The 17,303-nt window shown below is 39.1% G+C and overlaps 1 long non-coding RNA gene across 2 annotated transcripts in view; it reads right to left on the minus strand.

The window, feature by feature from the left end:
- LOC128117839 (uncharacterized) overlaps positions 1–17,303 on the minus strand; it is a 78,303-nt gene that overhangs the window by 29,055 nt on the left and 31,945 nt on the right. The window contains exon 3 of one of the 2 annotated variants that reach the window (XR_008220929.1): positions 10,916–11,024. The exons of the other annotated variant lie outside the window; for it this stretch is intronic. This is a non-coding gene — a long non-coding RNA (uncharacterized LOC128117839). The remainder of the gene's footprint in view (positions 1–10,915; positions 11,025–17,303) is intronic. 2 annotated transcript variants of the gene reach the window in all.

Genomic DNA, 17,303 nt, shown 5'->3' on the forward strand with positions numbered 1-17,303 from the left:
TGGTGAAATTATTAAGGCCACTCCACGTAGTTAAAAGGGAGGTTTATTAGTGACATAACTTAAAAATGAAGGGATAGGTAGGTTGCTGGGTTTGGGGAAGAAGTAGCACAGTCCGGCGGCGGTGTTCTCTGGAGAACTCTGCTCAGTCTACCTTTAGCGTCCAGGGTCCAGGAACCAAGAGAGCTCGGCGCACCTGGATCTCGGGTCTTCAGGGCCCTCTCTTGGCCTGCCTTGTAGACGTGACAGTTACCGAAGCCTCAATGGGGGTTGGAACTTCCAGATCAAAGCTGAAATGGCTACCCACTACACAAACTTGCTAATATCATAATATGACATTATATAGAACCACCAAGACTGTGTTACAGTTACCAAAACTCCTTGACAAACTTGATTTCCATTAACATTCCTAAGAAGCTCTGATCTATATCTCAGTAGTTCTCAACTTTCCTAATTCTGTGACCCTTTAATACAGTTCCTCATGTTGTGGTGACCCTCGGCCATAAAATTATTTTGCTCCTAATTCATAACTGTAATTTGGCTAATGTTATGAATTGTAATGCAAATATCTGGCATGCAGGATATCTGATATGTGATCGACGTGAGGATCGAGAGCCCGAGGTTGAGGACCACTGTTATATCCTGATGTTTTCATGGGACCCATGGACCTGAGAGGTGCTCCTTACTCTGCTCTCACTGTGCTCCTTACGTTGACACTGTGCACACTTTAGAGAACCTCTAGACCACTACACTTGGAGTTCCCACTAAAATTGCACTTAGTGAAGGCAAATAAATAAACATCCAAAACACACTATTTTATTTTCTGAAGAAGAGAATGCTAAAATTTTTAGTCTAGTTCCTTATTAATGTTACTAACTTGGGAAAATGTCCACAGACCAACCTCCATTTGTCCTGGGGCTTGCAACAATAATTTCCCTGAACTTTTGAGGAAAGAAAATGCTTTCTCCACGGAAGTTTCCCTAACATCATAGATGTGTGTATTCTGTGAGAGCTTACCCAGAGACCACATGGAATTCTCCTCAATGACTTGTCCACTTCAGGATGTAACAGTTAAGGTATAGAACACTTTTTCTAAAAGTAGCCACTCTGTCCTCACAATAACTTTACATCATGCATGGACATGAACACACAAATACAATTTACAACATTGGTTAATATTAATACTCTCCAGTTTACAAACCTGCCTTTTTAGAGTGAAAGCCATTCTTGGGCAGAAATTTTTTATTTCAATGACTTCTTCACAGGCTACTGCCCTGAAGCAGATATGCCCAAGCAGATATGTCCAGGATTAATAAAACAAGTGATCTTAAAAAAACTCCAGAAAGCTATTTCATCAATCTTTTGAAGCAAAATAGAAAGACCTCTGTAGTTACTATTTGACAGTTCCAGAGATTAAGAACTATACATATCTTGCTTACTATATACCCAGAAGCCTTCCTTGTCCTATATAAATTTTAAGCTATTAATATTTATGATAAATAAAACTCCATTTTATAAAAAGATGAATGAACTCCATTTGCTGATCTAATCACAAAAGACATTTGAATCTGGTAATTTTGAGTTTGGATTCGAACTTGGGCAAAGACGTTGAAGACTTAAAATCATGGGAATTTCTGGGAGAGAACTTAACTGTATGTTTAGATAATGAGTGTAAGGTAATGGTGTCATATACCCCAGGAGCATCGTGAACTGGGTCTCAGCCAGAAGAAACTCAGCCTCTGTAGTCTGCTCTGCCACCAGGTGTGCCCCATTCATTCCTCTTTCTCCCTTTTTAATTTTTTTAGCATTGTAACTGACCTTTTTCATACATTATATTTTTTATCACACTTTTTCTCTCCCCAGCTCCTCTCAGATCCTCCCACCCTCCCCAACTCTACACCCTTTATCTCTCCTCTCTCTCTCTCTCTCTCTCTCTCTCTCTCTCTCTCTCTCTCTCTCTCTCTCTCTCTCTTTCAAAAGCAAACAAATAAACAAACAAAAAGGAACACACACACCCCACAAACACCAAAATAGAAACCAAAATATACAAGCAAAAAAATCAATAAGACAAAAAGTGCCCACACAAAACAACGTGAGACATAGTCTACAAAAACACTGTTGTGTTTGTTCTGTGTTGACCAACTACTCCGCAGCATGGGGCCTGAAGTGTGGTTAACACACAGTGAGACTCCATAGGAAAAAAAACCTAATTTTTCCTTTGCAAGCAAGTGTCAGTTTCAGATAGTTTCTTTGTTAGGGGTGGGACCTCAGATTTCCCCCTCTCAGTACTGGGAACCTCTGCAGGTCCAGTACATGCTGCCAGTCTAAGTTCAAATGTGCTTTATTCCTCTTGTTTCTGGAAGACACTGTTTCCTTAGAGTCAACAACTACCTCTGGCTCTGACCATCTTTCTGCCTCCTCTTCTGTGTAGATCCTTGAGCCCCAGGAGGTGGGGGTCAATGAAAAGAGGACATACATTTTAGACTGAATTCTCTAGTCTCTCACTCTCTGCACATTGTCCTGTTGTGGGTCTCTGTGTTAGCTCCCATCTACAGCAAGGAGCTTCTCATGATGGCTGAGTGAGGCACTGATCTCACTCAGGATGATTTTTGTCTAGCTCCATTAATTGTGGGTTTCACAATTTCATTTTTAACAGCTGAATATTATTTCATCATGTAAATGCTCTGCATTTTCATTATCCATTCATTGACTGACAGACATCTAGGCTGTTTCCAATTTCTTGAATAATGGATAGAAATGAACATGGCTGAGCAATTATCTCTATATGTGGATGGAGCATCCCCATGGGTATATGCCCTAGAGTGGTGTAGCTGGACCTTGAGGTAGAAGGATTCCAACTTCCTGAGGAACTGCCACACTGATTCTCATAGTAGTTGTACAAGTTTGCACTCTCACCAGCAATAGATGTGTGCTGGCCTTCCTCCACATCCTCACCAGTATGAGTTGTCATTTGTTTTATTGATCTTGGCCATTGTCAACCATGATCAGTATGACGGGTTTGGCTCTTCTTTATATCAACAGTAAGAGCAAAGGCATATCTAGCAACATATATGGGAGTCCTCAGTTTCTCCTTATTAATGTTGAGAGACAGGAGCCTTCAGAGTTGTAATGCACTTGTTCCTTCATAAAGGTCAATGCTTCCCATTGTCTTACAGATACTTGAACTCTGAGCCTCTTGACTTGTATGTAAAGACCCAGAATGAGACAGCTGCTCTTCAAGTTGGGCTGCTGTCATTTGCCATCAAAGCGATGTGACAACAGAAACTACTTTCTAGATCAGACATTTTGAGAAAAGACACTATTAGTAATTGTACTGAGATAAGAACTGTCCAAAGCAAAGGAAAATTCCAGAACAAAGAATAATCATAAGCCTTGTGAATGACCATGTATAGACTCTTCTTCCTTATCCATCTGTAGGAACATAATTTTTTGCTTAAAAAAAATTAAGCGGTGTCTGTTCTCAGGTTCAGTTCCTTGTGAGAAGATAATTTCCATCATTCAATCATAGTTCCAACAAATTGAGAAACAAATCACAGTTGATAAAGTGGCAGGAGGGGCAATATTTAAAAATAGATCTGGAGAACTCTATAGCCCTAAATCTGTGTTTGTTTGGAGTGGAATGGGAAGGAAGAAGGTAATTGCTTTTCCAAGTAGTAGAGTCAGAAATCCAAAAATTGGATTTCTATCACACTTACATAAGTTCAATGGAGGAGACTTCGAAGCCAGATCATTCTAACCAAAATGAATGCAGTTTAGTAAAGCTACCTAGTCATAGTCGATGTGTGCTTGCTGAGAGCATAAAATTCCTGTGTCAGAGACACAGCACCGATAGCCCAACTCTGAGGGTTCGGTGTAGGATCCTGGTTCTAGCTAACATCAGCTTATTGTATTGCCTCCAACAAGTCATTCCATATTCAGATATTTAATTTCTTGACCTTTGTATTTGTACTAAGTGACCCCAACTGAAAAGTGGATTTGAGAACTAGTTTTCTAAGCAAGAGGTTTAGGAAACTTGTTCCATTTGAACTGTTAAGAAAAGAGTAGAATCAATTACCCTGTACTTTTGGGGGGGTTATTATGTTTTACAAAAATCTACAACCTACAGTATGAGGAAGAGACAGTTAAATGTAATAAGATTACAAATATATGCTGTTCAGCAGTTTCCTCTGAGATAAAACCATCTGTCTTGGAGGTGAGCTCATGAAGATACAGGATGTTAACAATTAAAATCTCCAGAAATTCCCTGAAAATGTCAAGATCCACTTGGTCCCTCCCTCCCCAGGCATGTGATTAAGTGGTCATGGCTGCTGAGAGGTACTCTTGGCCAAGCTGCGCCACCTAGAAGACTCTCACTCGCTGAGATTCCTGGAAGAGGCGCATCAGCTATGATGCCTAGATGAAGCTCAGAAGAACTGACCAACCTGGAGACAACACTAACCTGCTGAGCCGCCCACAGGCTGTGCAATGGACTCCAGATTCCTAGCTTTCATGCACCTGTCTTTGAGTCATTTCTGCTCCTGTAAGTAACCCGATAAAGCTCATCTGTTCATCAATTAGACTTCGGTGGTATCCTTACTTTGGTCTGTCGCTGGTTCCCTATCTGTGTACATCTTCCCCAGGAACAGTGTCTCACAACAGCATAGCACACAAGAAGGTAGACAGTATTCATATAAACCTGAGTTGAAAGGTTGACCTTTTACAGAACACTAAAACTGTGTTGATTTGCCAGCAAAGCAATGAAACATTATACTGTAAATGTGAATTTGAGATGAGCACTTGCTTGGGTAAATGCTAGAGAGACACACCAGATCTTTTTGATGGCTAGCATCACCCCTCAGCCTTCCCCAGTGACTGTACTACACATTGGTCCTTCATGCCTCATCAGATTCTCAACCTGTAGATATAAATAAAATGCTTTGCTCAGTGAACCTGTCCAGTCACAGTCACTGCAATTATGACTGTTTTTAAATGGTCTATGCTATAAAATGAATTAGAACTTTTGTTCTTGGACCTCTTGCCTTGTTCGTTGCAGCAATATAAAGCAGTTCAATCCCATAGCTTGGTGCCACTGTCACCAGGATTTCCTTCTGGATCTCCTCACCCTCTTCTACATTGTCAATTGCACATGAAATCACATATTAATTGGACCAATAATATATAAATAGCCTTAGTCCCTTCAGAGTTATATTTTCTATTAATTTTGATCTAAAATATATCAATTATGCCATTTTCCAATTTTTCTTTTTTCCTTTTTCTTTTTCTCAAATGAATATCACCCTATCTTATGATACATGTGTATGTTTATTCTGTCATAAAAATTATTTTATAAATTTCTAAGCCTTGAAGAATGACAGATTTTTTTTAATTTAACCAAATAAAATATTTCTTGAAATATAGAAGAAATAGAAGATCCTTCAACTATGGTCTTGAAAAGACGTATCTCTAAAACTTGTAGGTTCCTCTGTTTCCCTCCAGCATGTATTTTTTTTCATTCCTATCATGTTTTTACTTCGGGAAAAGTAAAAACATGTTTTACTTGCACCTATTTCCAAATGCAATGCAGCTTAGGATCATGTGTATATTTGCTCTGCTAAAGAACACAGGTGCTAATTATCTCCTTGCCACCAAGATCAAATTTCAGTGTTTTACTGAGAATGAAGAGATGTGTCACACTAGACCAGTTTGTTGCTACTTCAGATTCTCAATATTTCAGAATCCAAGTCAAGTAAGTGCAGCCACCTGACAAACCTATGTGTACTTTATTATTTTTCCCCTCAGGAAGATGTGTAAAAACAGCAATACGACAAAAATCCAATACCTAAACTGTAACAGGCAACTAATATATAGGACTGTAGCATCAACATATTTAGTCAAATTATAAAATTAATCTTAACATGCATTCAACTGTTTAGCTTGTGGCGATTCACTAATTCATCCCTTCATGTCTTCATCTTTAGCAGACACCAGGCACTAAAGACTGGTAGCCTTATAAACAAGGGCAAGCCCAACAGCAACTCAAACATATACAAAACAAATGAATTAAATAAATCAAAAGGTAATGAACGCAAGGAAGAAAATAGCCAACTCAGTATAAGAGAGAATAATAAATAGGTTAAAATTGCCTCTATCACACAGCAATCCAGTCGATGTGGAAAGCCTATTTAGGGATAACCAGATTTCTGCTAGAGCGAAGAACTCAAGAGAGCAATCATAACAGAGTTTGTGGAAACAAAGGAGATTGCTGACAGCAAGGCAGGAACCACAAGGTATCAAACACTGAGCTTCATGTGAACACTTAAGCAAACTAAAAAGAGGGGCATAAGCAAAGTCACTGTCATAACAGTTTTATAAGGAAAAGTGGACGGACTAGGAGACAGTTTGGTCACTAACATGCTCGCCACACAAGCGTGAGTACCTGAGTCTGATCCTTAGAACCTGTGCATGATGGTTAACCTTGATTATCAACTTGATGGGATTTAGAATCACCATAGAAACAAATCTGTGGGTGTGCCTGTGAGGTACCATCTAGATTAGGCTCCTTGAGATGGGAAGACTCAGCATCAATGTGGGAGGTACCATCCCATGGGCTGAGGTCTGAACTTAAAGAACAAAGTGAGCTGAGCACAAGTGTGCATTGCTTCCTGACCATAGATACAACTTCACCAGTTGCCTACTCATTCTACAGCCAAACCTTCCCTACCATAGATTACATCCCGGGGAACTGTAAACAAAAATAAAATCTTTCTTCCAGAAGTAGCTTTTGTCAGACATTTTGTCAAAACTACAAGATAGGCAACAAATACATATGTATTTTTAAAAGCAGCATGGCACTGCTGTGCACTTGTGGTCCGAGCACTAGAGAATTCGGGGTAGTGGGATTCCTGGGGCTTGCTGGCCAGTCAACTAAGTCTAATCCAGAAGTGCAGGCCAGTGAGAGATGCTGTCCCCCCCCCCCCCCAAAAGGAAGTGGAGGATATCTGAGCAAGAGAAACAATACCCAAAGTTGACATCTGACTATCATAGGCATGTGATCCACAAAAGCATATGCACTCACATCTGCACATACATAAACACACACATACATATAAAAAGTGAGCTTTTTTTTAAGTTCTTCTGTCTTTAAGAGTTTGCTAAGTGTGCAATTCCTAAATGAAATCACTAGTCATTAAAGCATCTATTACTATTGCTCAATAAATTATAATGAACATATATTTTAATCATGGTTTTAAAACTGATTTCGATAGTTTAAAAATAAAATATAGCAAGTATACATAACGTTCTTTATATTATCAAATTCCTAATTGGTGTCCTGGAAACAAAAGGCAGAATGATACCCCCAGCATGCTGCTACATGTCCATGTGATTTAGTGAAATGAGTCCTCAGATGAAGTCCTCTCCCATGGACTAGGCATTACCATGACATAAGAGAGTTGAGACCTAAATACACATGACCATTATGCTCTGAGACAAAGTCAACAGTTGTCTACCTATGTCCTCTAAGGTAATGTCTTAGGATATGGTTAATGGTGTGGTTACTGTAAAATATATGCTAGGTTAAAAGGATATAATTCACCAAATATGAAGAATTGTGTTAATTTTTATATTAACTGCACTTTAAAATGTTAAAATATGGCATGCATTAAGTTAAATTAAGCTTATTATTAAAAATGATTTTTCTTATTTCTTTTAGAATTTTATTGTATCTATTAAAAACTCATTTATAATTTTAATCCTTCAAGAATTTTATACATGTATCCAGTGAAATGTGATCATGTATACCCCTATTGCCCACTCTCCAACTCCTCCTGTATTCCCTCCAATATCTCTCCCTCCTAATTTCATGAAATTGTTGTCGTCATTGTCTTCTTCTTCTCCTCCTCTTCCTCCTCCTTTCTCTTCCTCTTCCTCATCTTCTTCACCCCAGTAGGTTTAATAATTAAATTTAAAGAAGCCATGTGTGCCTGGGTGTAGCTGGAAGGTTTTCTCTGGTCCTGCCCAGCCCTGCAGACCCGCAGCCACTTATAAAATTATTGCTCAGAGGCTTAATATTATTTGCAAACTGTATGGCCTGTCGCAGGCCTCTTGCTGGCTAGCTCTTATATCTGAAATTAACCCATTTCTATTAATCTATGTTTGGGCACATTTTCACAGCTTTACTGATCTGCTGGCATGTTGCTCCTTGGGCGGCAGCTCGTGTCTCTCTAGACTCCACCTTTCTCTTTTCTGTCTCTCTCCTCAGATTTCCCACCTGCCTCTAAGCTGCCTTGCCATAGGCCAAAGCAGCTTATTTATTAACTAATAGGAGCAACATATATTCACAGCATACAGAAAGACATCCCCCAGTACCTGGGCATGGAGACATCCCGTGGAACATGGAAACCTACTGGCGGCCACACCTCCTAGCACAGTGATTCTTCCCTAACCCAGAAACTATCAACTGCCAGTAACTTCTCACTGACAGGTGAAGTCTGGAGAATGCCTTCCATCTCTGTGTGGCTCAGGACACATTTATATATTAGACAGTGCTAAACTCTAACTTCTTTGTGGTACTGAGACAGAAGAAACAGCAAAGGAGACATAAATTTTCACTGACGGTAAGTACTGGCCAGAGATTAAGCGCTGCCATGCAATCCTGAAACATCACAAGGCTGAGAAACTGAAGGCTACATTTTCAGTGTGAGTGAGAAATTAGGAAATCTGTGGTCCTGCATAAAATAAAGCATAGGGCAATGAAATACATCATCTATCTGGAAACTACTAGGACTCTGAAAAGAGCGACAAAAAGTAGGCTAATAGAATTGTGTAAATAGTTCTTATTCTGACAGCTGTAGCAATTGTAACTATTGTGATGATCAGGAGTATTCCGATCGCAAAAATGAGTAAGATCTTGTGGTAGTTTCTGATATGGGACACAAAAATCTCTCAACCTCTTTTTTGTTTTTTTTTTTTAATATGACTGTGTTTAGAGAAGGAGTGAGCCAATTCCATCTCCAAAGCCTGCTTGGTATATTTGGGAATCTGGGCATAGCTTTTCTTACTACTTCCTGCTGGAGAGGGGCACTGTATCTTATGGGGACACAAAGAAAATTTGAGGCTTATGGAGTAGTCCGTGAGGGTGTATTGTCTGATCCAGTTGCCTTGAAATCATTCTGGATGTTGGATTATCTGGGCCATGGTGTCATCAGAGACCTGTCAGGGAGTCTTGGCTGGTCAAACCTGATGTATCTTAATCTGGAACAAATCCATAGGCTCTTGCTTTCTGTGGAAACAAAAGCAGAGCCTCCTTTCCAAAGCAATATACTCTTACATCCAAATTTTGAAGTCAAGGTATCGTTAAAATATACATATTGGAGTAACTCAACAGTTTTTACAATCAAATGTCTTTCTGCAGTTAAGAATATCAAAGACAACATAATCCAGATTCTCTGTGTGATATCCATCTTTACGTGGCTTATTTTTTATATTAATTTTACTGTCTCTTTAAAGACTTAATTTTTAAAACTATCTATTTCTTAATATAACTGTATATATTCCTTTTTCTTTCTCTTCCAAGCCTATGTACATTTACAGATATTGTAAAGTATTCCATCTGAATCTGTCTTATTGTGAACCTATTGCTTTAAACTGCAGCATTCTAAGTGCTGTGGATATTGCTCTGTATAAATAAAATACTGATTGTCCAGTAGCCAGGCAGGAAGTATAGGTGGAACAAGCAGAGAAGAGAATTCTGGGAACAGGAAGGCTGGGTCAGATAGACGCTGCCAGCCACCTCCATGAGTACCAACATGTAAGATACTAGTAAGCCACGAGCCATGTGGCAAGGTCTAGATTTATAGAAATGGGTTAATTTAAGATATAAGAACTAGATAACAAGAAGCCTGCTGCAGCCATACAGTTTATAAGCAATATAAGTCTCTGTGTGTTTACTTGGTTGGGTCTAAGCAGCTGTGGTACTGGCAGGAGAGAGAGATTTGTCCTGACCGTGGGCCAGGCAGGACTGGAGAAAACTCCAGCTACAGTAGTTTGAATGTAACTGGCCGCCATAAGCTCACAGGAAGTGGCACTATTAGGAGGTGTGGCTTTACTGGAATAGGTATGGCCTTGATGGAGGAAGTGTGTCATTGTGAAGGTGGGCATTGAGGCTTCCTATTCTCAAGCTATGCTCATTGTAGATACAGTTCACTTCCTGTTGCCTGTGGAACAAGATGTAGAACTCTCAGTTCCTTCTCAAGCACCATGTCTGCCTGCCTACCACCCACCATGATGATAATGGACTAAATCTCTGAAACTGTAAGACACCCCAATTAAAAGTTTTCCTTTATAAGAGTTGTCATCATCATGGTATCTCTTCACAACAATAGAAATCCTAGTGAAGACAGAAGTGTTCAAGGAAGCAGCAGAAAATTTGCTATAGACAAATTACCTTTAGCTAGAACAAGCTTAAAACAATGCTATCAGTGAAGCTCTATCATGTGCTGAGGGGTGACTTGCTATTCTAGTGCCCCCCCCCTTTTTTTAACTCCTCTCTACCACACAGCTAGGAAGCAATGGTAGACACATCCCAAACTCCAATCACAACTTATCCAGATGTGATCAAATTCAGATGTACAAGACTGAGTCTAAAATAGAAAGTTACAGGATAGGAGCATTCCTACTACAAGATTAGTTCTGTACTTGGTATCTTAGAGCTGCACTTGACTCTGCAGCTCTCTGAGGGGCAGAGTAGCAGCTCACGGCAGCTTGTTATGAAGATTTTGGAATCTTCAGAACTCAGTTTTCTGTCTCTTCAACTGTAAAATATACATTTAAATGATGTCTAGGGATGGAGAGATGGCTCAGTGCAGAAAGCGCTTGTTATACAAGCATCAGGACCTGAATTCAAATCCTCAGAACTCACATACAGCTGGATATAATAGTGGGCATTTGTTATCTGAATACTCCCGTAGAAATGGTAGGCAGAGTCAAGAATCCCTGGAAGCTCACAGAAGGGGTAGCCAGCATCTGAACTGAAAAAAACAAAAAACAAAAACAAAAACTAAGAGCCTTTCTTGAACAAGGTGGAAGACCAGGCCAATGAGGTTGTCCTCTGACCTCATGTGTATCACAAATGCACATATGTATATCACACACACACACACACACACACACACACACACACACACACACACACACACACACACTCAGAAGAAATAGTACTTAACCTATAAACTTGTTATAGGCAAATTAAGTGTGAAAGTTTAGTACAATAATTGATAGCTAGAAACAATTGTCAGCTGTTAGAATTTCAATGTAAGTTACTAGGATTTTAATTTATAGTTGAAAATGAACAGAATTTGCATAATAAGTAGTTTTGGTCATGGGTGAAACCCAATAAGTTTTCTTCTCATGAAGACACGAGAAAACTGCCTTATCATGGACTCAAATATTGAAGAGGTGTTGCAAGGCATTGCCTATAAATTCTTGAGAACTGGTAACTATAGCAGGTAAGAGCAAGAACATCTGGAAAAGAGAAGTTTGTCACACACTGATATTCCTGGAAGCTAATTGCTTGGGACTGTTCAGGAAAATATGTGCAGATGGAGAATTCATAAATAGCATCATCTCATTAAAAATAACACAGAAAGTTAAACAAGCAAAGAATTATTTTGTTTCTCAGTTCACAGACTAATACTTGAATGCTGACTGAAATGCCATTTGCAAAGGTTCTTTCTCGACTTAGATGACAGAGAGCATTAGTCAACTCCTTAAATGGCCTTGGAACCTCTGATGTGCCATACTCTAGGCTAGGAACTGGGGACAAAATGGTACAAAGTAGATCAGTGACCTGAAATTTCAGTGTTGTAGGTTTATAGGAGTCAAAATGAGAGAAGAGTGGAGTTTGGATAAAATATAATCAACCCTGGGAGACAGTCCCTGGGGTCAATAGGAGTTAGTGCAATAATATGTCCATAATGTTTTACTCCTTTATTTTTAATATATCTATTTATTATTTGAGAATTTCATAATTGTACATAATCTATTTTTATAATATCCCCCATTCCTCCCACCAACTCTGATCCCTAATAACACATCCTCTGCTAAACTTCATGCCCTCGTGTGTGTGTGTGTGTGTGTGTGTGTGTGTGTGTGTGTGTGTGTGTGTGTGTGTTGTTAGGAACATAAGTGAAACCATTTTTGTATAATTTAAAAAACATTTTGTGTTACTTAGAAAAATGTAATTTCTAGCCTGTCACCAGGTAGCTCAGATATGCACTAAAACCAAGCCAGGCCTTGAACTATGCTAATGAACTAGCGTCAAGGTGGGGTTGATATGTTAGTGAACCAGCCCAAGCTGAGAGCAGGATAGCACAAAGCTACAACCCCCAAAAAATGATATAAAAATTGAGTGTCTTTGGAAGTGTCCCCTAGGATTACACCACTGTGCACTCCTGAGACCCGATTTCTCTAGCTTCTTTTTTCTATTCATCAGCAAGAAGACTTTGAGACTGGCCCTGTGTGGCCCTGACTTCAAGGACTGTTAAAGTCCCGGCACCACTGCTGAGCTACATTCCTGCCTATCAGTGCTAGCCACTGGCCAACACTTTCAACCTTCTGGACCTCCACCAGTGCCATCCTCCCAGTTTGCCATAGCTGAGGGACTTCACAGCATGGGTTGAACTTGGAAAGCTTCCAAAGAGTCCTCACCTAAGAAGATTCCCTAGTGGAGCCCTGCAGTAACATTGTCTTCCCAACTAACTGCTCCCTGCTTGGTGAGATGTCTGTTTAACTTTTACATTAGTCTGAGTGTGTGTGTGTGTGTGTGTGTGTGTGTGTGTGTGTGTGTGTGTGTGTGTGTGTGTTTATATATCCATCCATCCAACTAATCCCAAATATGCTACCCATATGTATATAGGCATAGAGCCATCCTTTGGAGCATGGGCAACCCACCAATGGCCACACCCCGAAGTCAAATGACTCTTCTTTTTCCAGCAGCCTTCCACTGCTAATATCTACTCAGTTAGTGGTGGGGCCCAGGAGCCTTTCCCTATCCATGCTGAAATTTGGACTAGCTTTTCCTTGTGTAGGTAGACATAGCTCCCATGAGTTCATGAGTGCAATAGTGATGTCATGTCCAGAAGACAGCATTATGTAACACTGCTCCTTATCCTCTGGCTTCATTTTGTACCTCAACTTTCTCTTAGATTACCCTTTGACTGAGGAAGGACAGTATAATAAGCAATATAGAAACAGTGCTATGAGGTGATCTGCAAATATTAGTGAAGTACAATGGCTAATCTTGGTTGTCAACTTAAATAGATTTGGAATCAGTGAAAAGACAAAGTGGATGGGACCCCTGTGAGGGTCTTTCTTGATCAGACTATTCGAAGTGGAAAGATCCACCATAAATGTGGTGGAAACTTCCAATGACTCCAGACAAAAGGACATGGAAGAAGGTACTTTGCTGTGTACTTTCTTGCCTCCACTCCAGCTGACAAGTCCATTTATTCTGTGGCTACCAGTGCCGCATTCCTCTGTTGGCATTAAAACTGACTTCTTTCAGCTTCCAACATAGACTGAAGACAACAGCTTTCCAAAAATCATCCAGACCTAATAATGTCTACTAGGACTAATGAGATATCCAGCCTTGTGGACTGAGCAACCACTGGATTCTTTACCTCTCTCTGTGAGCCACACATTGTTTAACTATCTAGAACTATAGTGCGAGCCAATCTAACAAATACACTTTTCGTATATTCATTATGCTGGTTCTGTTTTTCTAGAGAATCCTCACTAATTCGTGCAGGGATTTTAATTATTATCACAAATTTACATGAAAGTTCTAGCATTTTGCAGCACCATCTTACTCAGAGGGCCGGTCCACTAATCCACTGCCCAAGGTGAACAACCATCCCCCCAAGCACACAGATTCTGATTAGGATCTTAGTGCATAAACATGACTTATTAGCGAGCAAGTTATCACTCAGTTATTTAAAGACATTTCCAAAATTAAAGATGTTTTAAAAGTAAAAAAGCAAACAAACTTAAATTTTGATACAACCCAGGGAGTACAATCAATTAAAAGTATATAAACTATGTTCTTTGGGAAGGAAAAACAGAATTTCATACAACATAAACATAACAAAAAAGAACTTTTATGAGATTAAAAATAGATCCTTCGGGGGAGGGGGGGGAGATATTACTATGTCTCCCAGATTGGCCTGAAACTCAAAATCTTCCTGCCTCAGTTTCCTGAGAAGCCAAGGTATCTGGATATCTAAACTCTTAATTCAGTAAAAGAATTGGAAGATAAAATTGAGTATTTCCTCAACACATAGAACACAAGATAAAAGAAATACAAAATAATAAGAGAAAACTGTGAGGAAAAGACAATAAAATTCCAAGTTACCTGACATCCAAATTACAGAAAGTATAGAAACAAAAAAAAAATCAAAATTATCAAAGACATAATATAAACTTTACTAAGATAATTAAGGACACAACTCTCCAAAATGACTCCCCCCTCATTAGTCTCTGTCTCTCTCTGTCTCTTTGTTTTTGTCTCTCTCTATATACATACATGATAGATATAGATAGATGATAGATAGATAGATAGATAGATAGATAGATAGATATCAGAATATATTAAATGACCAACAACAACCAAAGAATGAGAGACTCATCAGATGACATAGCACTGTAAAGTTTCTAAACACAAAATATAGAAGATTTGGTATGAGAACTCAGAAAGTCTAGGATACATTCAAATTAGTAGAAATCATTATAGCGTCAGATTTAGCTATAATCCCAAATTCAATATTCAACCAAACTACCAATCAAAGGTACCCTATGTATGAGTTGGGAGAGAGCATGTTTTAAGGAATGCCAAAACCTCAATTACTTAGCACTGAAAAGCTTATCTCTTAGAGTCCAGGGAACCCTACAATTTTAAACATTTCTGTGGCCCTTAGCAATCAGGATATTTTTTTAATCTTCTTAACACATGGCTTCCTCCTTGGAGAAAGAAATTGCTTTGACGGATGGTACATACATATGACTCCTACTCATAGTTTATTGGCCAAAACAAGGCAGTGATTCTACAGAACTGTGAGGAGGCAATGAAGTACCACCATTTGCTGAGGAAAAGAGGAAGACTGACCTAAGGAAAGTAGAAATTCCTACTTTTCTTTGGAAGGTTTAATCAAGCAAAGCAATCAAGAGCAACTAGACTATGGCATCCAGAAGACAAGGACTCTTCATCACTGAACTGAAAACTAATGGTCCAGATTAATATAGGTAGACCCAGGGCTCCAAGAAAGTGATCTGAGAGGAAATAACAGAATATAGACCCTCTGGTCAGGTGGGAATTTGGAGGGAAAGATCATTGCAAGCTATAATGGAAAAATATTGGAATCAGTACTTACAAAGCAGTATAAATGAAAGCATAGTAACTGAAAAAAAATGAAGATTATATGAGGAAGAACGTGGATTATTTCTGAGCCATTTAATTTAGCAAAAATATAATTTTCCTAGTCATAATAATGTAAACCTTGACTTGGAACCAAAATTTTTATACAATCATATTAGCATAGAGATGAAAATAAGGAAGTTTTAGGAATTATAGACATTCATTTTTGTTTCCACACCCAAGAATTCAACCAACTCTAGATGAAAAACAGAAGAATTACATTGAACATGTACATACCACCAGAGGCTTAGATGACAAGATTCCAAAGACAGAAGAGTCAATCCTATGAGAACTATGACCTCAAGGAAACAAGAGACAAAAAAGTGACAAATGGTTCACTTTACCTTCCGTCCACATGCTGCTTATGACTGGTTCACTCATCACAGCCCATGTGCAGAAGTCACACATCAAGGTGACAGGGCCACTAAACACCTGTGCGGTGGCCATCACATGCCAACTCCTTCACTGATTGTGTCACCTCACATTTCTTATTCTTCATTCTCATGTCCATAGGTTTCCCTCCCATAAATAAAGGGTCAAAACATTAATCCTGAGTTAACCTGATCTTGAAAGATCATTATATACAGAGATCTATATTCAACCTAAAGTAGCCCAGAGACTAGGGTGTGGGGATGCTGAGGAGGATAAGTTGTGTTAGTGCTAATTTATTTCCTTTATAAGTCTTTTGCTTTTAAAACAATTTTCATGGGTAAGTTTCATAAAATAAAAATTAATTTAAAAGTTAAACATGCAAGCCAGGTGGTGGTAGCGCACGCCTTTAATCCCAGCACTCGGGAGGTAGAGTCAGGCAGATCTCTGTGAGTTCGAGGCCAGCCTGGGCTACCAAGTGAGTTCCAGGAAAGGCACAAAGCTACACAGAGAAACCCTGTCTCGAAAAAAAAAAAAAAAAGTTAAACATGGAAACCATATATGCATGCTAGATAGTTTAAACCTTTCAGAAAGTTCCCGTACAAAAAGGCTAAAATTATTTTAATGATATATCAAGATGGTTATGACAGGTCTAATATAAACTTTGTATTTATCTACCTTACATAGGCTTTTCTTTAAAAATAAAAATCCTATCTACCTCTTCTATGAAAAAATAAGGAGGAGGTCGCCCTTAGATCAATACCTGCCTCAAGTACTGTATTCCTGAAATGGCCACAAGTGCTTTATGGCAGGACAGTAAGTCAATCTATGGACTTAACCTAATGAATTATAGAGGAAAGAGAACCAACTAAAAAAAGAACCTGTTTTGTTTTTATGTTGTCTTTTGAAAAAATAGAACCGAGGGTAGAAAAAATGATTTAATTAAACCACTTAATGTTTTATTAAAGCCAGAATGGCCTAGAGTTCCTGTCCAGCCCTCCGCTTATCAATAAAACCCGTTATTGGTTTTTGCCAGAGAACACATATCATTAGATATGTCTATATATTTAGAGCCTCTAAGTGGTTTCAAGAAGTCATAGGAACACTTGTATTTCAAAACCCTTCTGTTAGAACTCAAACTTCTACTGAAAATAAAAACCAAGGCAGTATCTGAAGCTGAAGGTTTGCTCAGCCTCATCATTTTTTTTTCCCACAAAGAGCTCTGCTCCTGCTCTTGGTGGCAGCACAGACTCTCTGCTCTCACTGCAAAGAAGAAACTCGAGGAGGGCGCCAGTGCAACAGCCACGCGGACGGACCCTGAAGGATGAAAAAAGATGCAAGGAAGCACCAAGAAAGACACTGCCTCGCTAGAGCCTGTTGACCTTTTCCTTTTCTTTGGAGGATGTCATGTCTCCCCCCTCCTTCACCCTATTCTGTATCCAACACAAATGCATTACTCACTGAAAGTAAA

The sequence above is a fragment of the Peromyscus californicus genome, unplaced genomic scaffold (genome assembly GCF_007827085.1).
Source record: "Peromyscus californicus insignis strain IS unplaced genomic scaffold, ASM782708v3 Scaffold_21__1_contigs__length_65335640, whole genome shotgun sequence".
In the NCBI taxonomy this organism is placed as follows: Eukaryota; Metazoa; Chordata; class Mammalia; order Rodentia; family Cricetidae; genus Peromyscus; species Peromyscus californicus.